Source organism: Lygodium microphyllum, chromosome 2, assembly GCF_053477565.2.
Source record: "Lygodium microphyllum isolate KBCC chromosome 2, Lygodium_microphyllum_v1.1.10, whole genome shotgun sequence".
Lineage (NCBI taxonomy): Eukaryota > Viridiplantae > Streptophyta > Polypodiopsida > Schizaeales > Lygodiaceae > Lygodium > Lygodium microphyllum.
Window position 1 is genome coordinate 84,077,121 of NC_141136.1, and position 9,609 is coordinate 84,086,729.

The window sequence follows — 9,609 nt, forward strand, 5'->3', positions numbered from 1 at the left end:
GATCTCTTTGCAATTGGTGCAGCTCCAGGCACTAACCTAATCTCATGATCCACTTCTCTTTGAGGTAGAAATTTAGTCAACTCTTCAGGGAATACGACTGCATATTCCTTTAGCCAAGAAGGTCCTTCATGAGACTCTTGCTTTTGATCTAATTTGTTGAGTTTGATCAAGTAAACAGGTAATCCTTTTCTGACTCCTTTTATGATCTGAGATACTTTGGCCAATTGGATTCTCAGCACTCCTGCCTCGCCTTGAGTTGTGATAATTCCCTTTCAGAGTTTCAAAAGGAAACTTGACCCTTTCCATCGTGAATGTGGGCTTCGTTAGGTTTAAGCCAATCCATTCCGAGTAGACACTCATGGATACCTAAATTCATGACTCTGAATTTAACTGAAGTCTTCTTTCCTCCCAGAAAGAATTCCACCTTAGTAGTTTGCTTGATACAAGTAACCTCATGATCATTTGCCAATTCCACAAGCAGGGTAGGTGATTTTATTGTGGCTATTCCTAATCTTTTTGCACATGCTGGTGAGATAAAGAAATGTGTACTGCCACAATCAATCAAGGTTTTGAAACCTTTACCTTGATAGTCCGACGGTGTCTGAATCACTGAGAACTGGCGATTCGGCCCTTTCTTGTGTAAAGTGGCATGGACTGTCACTCTTTCGAATTTTGCTTCCATGGTCGGATCTTCCTCTTCTTCTTCTTCGCATCTTTGCCTATGGCAATGCAGGCGGTTCTTCCTCTTCCTCGAGTAGCGGCTCCTTGACCACGGCCTGTTCCTTGGAAAGGCGCTTGGCGATGTCCTCCACCAAGCTTGGGACATTGCCTCTTGAAGTGACTGGGTTCGTTACAGTGGAAACAACGGAGGTTTCGGCCATTGCTTTGAGTAGAAACAAAGTTGTTGACGTTATTCATCCTTGCTTTCTTTCTTTGTCCCTGATTATGACCTTGAACTCTCTTCATTTGAGTTCTGAATGCTCCTCGATTCGGGTCATTATAAGACCAAGTTTTGTTACCCCTTAGTCTAGCTTGCACCTCCTAAATAATAGGCGCCACTCGAATGAGTGTATCCGGAAGATCTAATGGACGCATAGATTCGAGATGGGTATTTACTGGTGGATTTAAACCCGCACAAAATTTGGACACCTGTTGTGTCATGTCCATCTGTGGTGCATACTTTAAAAGTGATACGAATTTAGAGTAGTATGCGTCAAGAGTGAGCCCTAGCTGTTTTAGCTCGTAGAACTCGTTCATTTTCTGCGTGCGATATGCAGGTGGTAAGTATCTTCCCTGCACGGATTTCTTCAGCTTCTCCCAGGTAACGGATCCCTTTGCAACCCCTTGATCCCCGTGCCATTGCTTCCACCAAAGTCTGGCTTCGCCGGTGAGTTTTAACTTGGAGAGCATAGCCTGATTGGCGGGTGCAGTACCGGCTGCTTTGAAGTAATCATCCATGGATTCAATCCAAATTTCAGCATCAGCCTGAACGAATCTGCCTCTCTCGTCAAACTCGGGTGGCTTAATCTGCTTGAGAAGGAACTTCTTCTCCTAGATCACAGCAGTACTTGATGTAGGAGGCAAATTAGGAACCTGTACCTGGGGTTGTGCCTGAATAAAGGTTTTCTTAATGTTATTATATGATATTCGATGTTAGCTTATATTACATCTTTAATTCAGCTATCTCGTAAACAATGTAGCTACTTAACTTTTTATCAACTCTTATACACAGCCAGACATTGATAAAAGAAGTCTTTATTTGTATTTATATGGGCATAGCCCTTTCGAATACAACGTTTCATGCGATGATAAGCCTATTTAGCCACACACGCCGATTGGAACTTTAATACCAGCTTTTTTGATCCTGCCAGCTATACTGCCTTTATTAAAAGATACCCAACAAACGTGTTGTAAAAGATGCACGTTATGAAAAGGGCTTGTGTAAACCCAAAGCAATAGCGTGGTGAACTGCCTAGCTATGCTTGGGCGAGATCCATCAAGCAATGAGATAGCCGTATGATGGGTGACTCGCACGTTCATGGCAATTCTGATTTTTGTATTAGCTAGCAAGTGTCATAAAGCAGCAATCTGGCTAATTCATTTTATTTTGGGCAAGCGGGTGCCTTCGTGGAGGACTTTATATCATCCATTCTAGTGTGGTTGAATCTTGTCAAAGAACAACCTGCCGTAGAGAAAGAGTTTGCAGATCTTCCATCTACCGGAAACCAAATGATTCATTGCCTTAGTTTGGGGAGAACAACGTTGTATTGCATTTATCTACAGGAACTGTATAATAATAGGGTTTTAGGTCATGGATCTTCAGGAATTGATAGGTCATTGGAAGTTCAGGATATCCTTTCCATTGGAATCCATACTTCTCATGGTGGCCTAACACTTTAATCCTGTCGGTGGGGATTACATGGATTACTTCCTCATATACATATGAGTTCATCTCAATACTCCGACCTCAAATATGTAAAGTCAAATTTACATGAGCTTCCACAAAAATGAACAGCTTCACGACTTTCAGGTCTTCCAACCACTTGATCCTCTTTAGGTTGGTCTGTAGATAAGCAAACCGGTGGGCGGCTATATGGTAGATTCTTGAAGCACCCATCCATCTTCGTTCCATATACAAAGGTGATGGATTATAGATCTGCTCTAGGATGTTTATCATCCCAATCCTTTGTCTATAAAGCGGAGAATGCATTGCAGTCATAAACATGACCCGAAATACCAAAAACTTGTTCCACACTTCGTAATTCTGCAAGACAACATTGAAGGTAAGGAAATGTTTGGACAGCAACAATTGCTTTACTTCATTTCTTTGAAAAAAAAGAATTCCGTTGTTGGTCAGCTCTGATAGCAACTGTAACGTGTCCACTAGTATCATCCAGGACACGTCTTAGCAGTCCATCAAAAAGGATGTCTAGAAAGCTCCGCTCGGCACTCCTATGGAATGTTACAGGGTTTGCGATCTAGGGCTTTCTGCGTCTGCCACATAGCAGAAGTATTCTGGCCGTTTCCACTTAGGATCGACCGGAATTAGGGTTTTCCTGATTGGTCATTTCCTAACAGCAACTAGCGTCGGACCCAAGCGAACTACTGTACGCAGAAATGCTAGGTCCGAAGCGGATTCACGTTGCACTTGGTTCAAAGAGAATGGGAAACGAGAGGGATGCAAAGCTTAACCTCTCTACCATAAGGCATAGTCCCATTCTGTTCCCCTAAAACGACGTAAATCGATTAAGACATAACTCTAGGTCAACGCTTTCATTGTTCGTGTCCTTTGACAATCATCCCGCTGTTCTTCGAGATTTGAGAAAAGTTCCCAGCCAACCGGGACCACCCAACCGTAGGATGGACCCATGGCCTATCCTCCGCACTTTCCTCGGTTTGTTTTAGTTATGTAATTATCTAACACGTTAATTGGACATGTAATAATCAACTTCTTTAATTAATCCATTAAGCACTGGTTCTTTCACGTAATCTTATCACGTGACATAGAAAAACAATATCAGACAAGTTCTTTATTAACATCTCATCATATTTATCATTGAAATACAAGGAGTTTCGCCCGTAGGCTTGTCCATAATTCACCTGAAGGCTATCCAGTAATCCACAGGGATCACTATTCCAAGTTTTCGCCCGTAGACTAGTATGCGGGCCTCGAGATCCAATCCCGAGTCACGTTAGCCTCTTGTGCAGGACCCGGAAAGCGAGGGATTTATGGCCAGAGCCCCCCTGGCACCTAAGCGTCCTCCTGCTTCAAGTAGTGCTAAACGGAGAGATCTCTCGCGGTGGGTTCGGTCCACGTTCCCGACGCAGTCAACAACCCCCTTGGTTAGAGTCAGGCAGGCAGTCGGGGGTAACTAAGGCTGCCTCTATCTTCAGGCCTTCAACCTAAAGTATAGATATTCATTTAATTTATAATTCATAAATCAAACAGTGCTCTAAAATCTCTAGCAAGCACAAACATTTCCATTAATCGATCTTGTTGTTGGCAAAGTGCTAAGGAAGAAATCTTTCATTTTTGAGTGCATCTAGCACTCGATCCGGGGTGCCTTGCAACTTGGCAAGATCCAATATGGCAAAATGAGAGTTTGGATAGAGGAAACATGCTATAACTTAATTTCATATAGCCAACTTGATTTCCCACTTAACGATATTGGTTGATCAGTACTCCTCAAGTATATATTTGTTGTAGTTGATTTCATGAAGTCAAGTGTATGTTCTTAGGGATGATTTGTGAGTCTGTTTGTTGCTATGATCAAAAGCTTGAGGCTTGAATCTTCTTTGACATTATGTGGCCTTCCAAATGCTACAATGATTGAATGGTCTTCTTGGAGCTTTGAGAAATTGTTGGACATTAATGAGCTACCACATGTGGGATGTTATTTTTGTATCCCATGCTTCACAATTGTTGAATCTTCTTTGTGTTGTCTTCGAGGCACATCTAGTCTATGTGTGAGACTGAGTATTCATGGTTGTAATATCAATCCCTTGTTACTATAGCATTTATTAAGTATCAAGAGGGGTTGCTAAAAACGTCCATGCCACTCTATAAAGTGTATTGTGGTTTTGCTCATTAGGGTCTTCATTTATATTATTTATACTTCACCTTGTGTTGGCACCAACTAAGTGCACTATCTTCCTCAAGCGAATAGCTTATTAGCTAAGAAAGATAATGGAGTAGCTCTCGCTAAACCCAACTAAGCATGAAGAATGCCCTTTCTAATAAATTTGTTCTTAAGGATGATTTGTGAGTCTATTCGTGCTACAATCAATAGCTCAAGGCTTGAATCTTCTTTGACATTATGTGGCCTTTGAAATGCTACAACTATTGATTTCATGAAGTCATGGTGCATGTGCTTAGGGATGATTTATGAGTTTAGTCATTGCTATGATCAATAGCTTGAGGCTTGAATCTTCTTTGACATTTTGTGGCCATCCAAATGCTGTAATTTTTCAATGGTCTTCATGTTCTTAGGGCGAATGATTAAAAATATGTAACGGGCTGGGGTAAAAAACTGTTAAGCCACTTTGGCAGCACACATCTTGGAAATATCAATATGATTTGTGAGTCTAGTCATTGCTATGATCAATAGCTCGAGGCTTGAATCTTCCTTGATACTATGTGGCCTTCCAAATGCTACAACTATTGAATGGTCTTCTTGGAGCTTTGGGAAATGGTTGGACATTGATGAGCTACAACATGTGGGAAGTTGTTTTCTTATCGCACGCTTCATAATTGTTGAATCTTCTTTGTATTGTCTTTGAGGCACATCTAGTCTATGTGTGAGACTTGAGTATTCATGGTTATAGCATCAATCACTTGTTACTATAGCATTTATTAGGTATCAAGAGGGAGTGCTAGAGATGGCAATGCCACTCTATAAAGTTTTTTGTGCTTTTGCTCATTATGGTCCTCATTTATATTATTTATAATTTACCTTGTGTTGATACCAACTAAGTGCATGATCTTGTGATATTTTAAGCACGCACTATCTTCTTCAAGAGAAGAGGTTATTAACTAAGGAAGATAGTGGAGTAGCTCTCTCTAAAGCCAAGTAAGCATGAACAATGCCCTTTACAATAGATTTGTATTTGACTCATTGTGGAACCTCCTTTTGAGAGGGTGTTTGACCACAAGAAACATGAAAAATAATAGCTATAGCTTGAAATATTCAAGATTTGCTAGGTGTTGTCATGAGAATTGATTCGTCACCTAAATTCTCTATTTGATTGAATGCTTTGGGCTTCAAAGTGATTATATTTTTTATTACTGAAAATCTTAAAGTGGCCTATTAGTTCTCGAAAAGATATCAATTTTTTGGAAAACTTTTACAATTACAAGAAATTAGCAAGGTACATTTGTATCTAATTTTTTCATGGTACTCCTTAACACATGTGTGTTGAGAAGCTAACCCATTTTCCTTGGGGTTTTGATATCTATCACATTTTCTATTACAAGACTTTTAACCTCAACTATGCTTGATTATAGGTAAGATGGGCAATGTGCCCTTAAACTCTAACATGATTTGGGATAATTGAAGTAAGTGCAACAAACTTATGTATGTGAGAAAATGAAAAAACCCTAACCTTACCAAGATGGAATGCCATATCATTTTATGTAAGTTTTATATGTTTCTTTGGAGGTTAGTTATTTTGATGCTTATTTTAGGACATTACCCTTATGGAAAAGAGGATCCTTTTCATCTCTTTTAGCAATGCACACGCACCCGAAATGTGTGGAAGAAGATGCACAAATGGCACATACAATAGGCTCCTAATTTTCATAAGTATTGAGTTGGGTCACACGGTGCTCAATATTAAATTGTTGATCAATATAGTTACCTTCATAGGGGCTGGTGCACCATCAAATAATCTTTAGAGGAGTAGAAGAGTTTGGCCAAATTTTGTAAAAAGTGGCACTCAAAGGGGTGCCACCTGCTGATGGCTGCGCAAAAGCCGGAGTAACTGGAGTAGACGTCCCCACAGGTGTGACAAATCCTGGAGGTGACGCAGCTCCAGCTGAATGACGAGACGGAGACACCACATCCGTATCTCCATAGCACCACCCCCTGATCGCGATGCAATCTCTCCCTCTGGCCCAAATCGTGAGCGTCGAGATCGTCTGCTCGAAGCTGAAGCATCTGATCGCGCTGAAGCAAATCTAGCAGAGCGCCCTGATGAAGAACGAGACAGCTCCTGGTCTGCCATCTCTCTGAATCTCGCGAGCTAGTCTAGAGACATGCGTCCTATCATGTCCTGAAACTCCTCATCGCTCATCCCTCGACTCATCCTGAAAATGTCACCTGCACAGATAAAAAATGGTGTTAGAATAATCAATTTAAACTATACAAAGTACAGTAATATAAATCATTTTTGAAGAATCCCTCTTAAAATGCATATCTTATGTACCTTTATGGAAGATCTAAACAACTAATTGAGTAATACAATTCTCCAAGAATGAGGTATTATATGGTCTCATATTAATCTCCTGACACAAATCTGCATACACTGGAACGTCGATAGACATGTCACCACAAAAGAACAAGTTTGCCTCATTCTCAAAAAATTCTTGGACTACTGTATTTCCATCATTGTTAGCCGATGCGGGCTCCAAGCTTGCGGTGGCCTCCACCCCTTGTAATATCGACCCCTCTATTTTGCATATTATCTTCGTCTATGCCCGGAACATCACTTTGATCATATACTCTCGCACTTCGAGGAGTTGAAGGTATAACATAACACCATCGAGGTTGTCGGGGGTTTGGATAGAAGATTGCATGTTCACAAACACATACAAAGCGAGTTCAACCATTGTGACATAAACCATGTCGTATTACAATTAGCAAGCAAATGACTCTATGCACCTGTTCACAATGGACCGGCAACACAAAGGTGTCACGCAAATCCATCCATTTTTTTTCGAAATCTATTTCGAGAAATCCAGATGGACCTCGTCGAACTGTTGCTCCATCTCCTCCAAGTACCACTTTGAACCACTGCACATCGAATAGTATTATGGAGAGTCTAACTGTGGCCCACACAGTAGACATGTATGATAACCTGAGGTAACGAGACCTGTAAGGCGAGCCACGACCTAGTGAATACTTGATTGAATGAAATAAAATATCGATATTACCAGCGAGAACGGAGGTTTGCTCACCTGAGCACTCTCCCAATCCCGAAAAGTCATGCATCGTCCACATGAGAATGGCTCGAATGTTGGCTGACCGCCGACCATCGCACCTGCTCATATCTTGCACAGTAACCCCCTCCTCCCACAAAATCTTAAGCTCATCGACTAATGGACGAAGATACACGTCCATATTTTTTACTTTGTAGGGGCCCGAGACGAGCAAGCTACTATTTCTCTAAAAAAGAAACATTCAACGTCCTTGATATAAAGAAGGAGACCAATACAATGTAACATGTATACATACCATTTAAGCAAATAAATGACAAATCACTTGCCATGTGATAATCTTGCACTTGTTTTGACCATTTCATCGCTAACCATCTACAACCCTAGAGATTTTCATAGAGACAAAGTGGGTATTTTATTATCTTCTTTCATGTGAAAAAAAAAAGTCAATTCACATGTTTACTAGCACATTCGTAAACCCGAATGACATCACTTGGCAAGAGAGAGATCACATATATCTTTAGATTGGGCACGAAAGAGAGAATTACTTTTCCGGATGGACTTGAAAGCAATACTCACATTAGGTAGAGGAAGTGACCATGAAAAGCATTTCCATGGATTCGATCAAAAGAATACACTAGTGAGAAGTGAAGTGGCTTCAACGTAAATAGCCAATGATTACAAGTCCAAGCAAGTGGATAAAATAAGAAAGGGCGACGAGCATTAACTAAAGCTAAACAAGTCATGCCCGTAAGTCAGAGTTGGGGTGCTAGGTCGAAGCGGAGGCCGGATAGTTGCATTGATCATTAGCTGTAGCAAAAGCATCCGAGAAGAATAAACATGTGTCAAGTTAGTAAAGCTCCGAGATATAAAGATATCAAACACATATAATGTAGAAAGTGAAATGACAGGACGACTAGAGGATAAATCAAGATTAACAACGAGCTGCATTAGGAGATATTATAGCATACGGCTGGGGTTGGACGAAACGAGCATGGCGGCTCCCTGGAAGTCGCAGGTGGCTCCATGGGGTTTCATGCTTTGATAATAGTCGTTCACGGCGTAATTCGCGTGGGAGTGGAGGTCCGTGGGAACGTAGCAGGGGTTCCCAGGCATTATTGGCGTGCAATTGGCTCCATTGGAGCAGGCCCACGCCATGACCGACTGTATGGCGTCGTCGCTTAAGCCATCTTTTAGGATGCACCATTGGAAGACGCTGCCATTAATATTATCATCTGCATATGCAAAATAAAGGTCGACATAATGTTCAACGTTAACATGATATATAATCATGCCAAGACACCAACGCAGTTTGTAAAGGCATATTTTACACACTACCTGCGAGTGCTGCGGACAGAGACGCCGTCGCGATGAAGGAGACCACCTGGACGAACACTGCAGCGGCGGCCAGCTGAAGAGCGGATGAATATCGGGCCATGCTTGATCGTAGTAAGTGGCTGTTGATGGGAGCTAATCGGTGATTATGCTAACGCAAGCAGCTCGCTGGTCTCACGCTGAAATTGCAATGAAGACGGGCGGGGACGTACCTAATTATAGGACGTCAGAGGAGGTGCACGATACGAGAGAAATATTCTACGGTCATCCAGCCATTAAGGAGATCCAGCGAAGCCCTAGATCTAACAAAGACAAGTTTGGCCCGTTACACACTAGGTCGGTAAAATTTCTCCTCACCAAGTGGACTAATCACGTTCTACAAAAAGAAACACTAGCAATCACACATGTTTGGTAGACGATCGCACGAGTTGAGGCCTATGTGGATAATGTTTTCTTATCCGGACCCACCATATTTTTAGGGGTCTAATCTCATCGGCCAAAACTTGTGTCTATGAGCTCAATGAATCATATCACTCACCTTTTCATAAAAATATGTTGAGAAAACTTGAACATTATACTTATGCTGTAATAAATGCGAGCTTTGCCAATGCACTGTTCGC

The 9,609-nt window shown here is 41.5% G+C and overlaps 1 pseudogene; it reads right to left on the reverse strand.

The window, feature by feature from the left end:
- Positions 1-8,614: 8,614 nt before the first annotated feature.
- Positions 8,615-9,092, reverse strand: LOC148039964 (glucan endo-1,3-beta-glucosidase 4 pseudogene; annotated as a pseudogene).
- Positions 9,093-9,609: the final 517 nt, after the last annotated feature.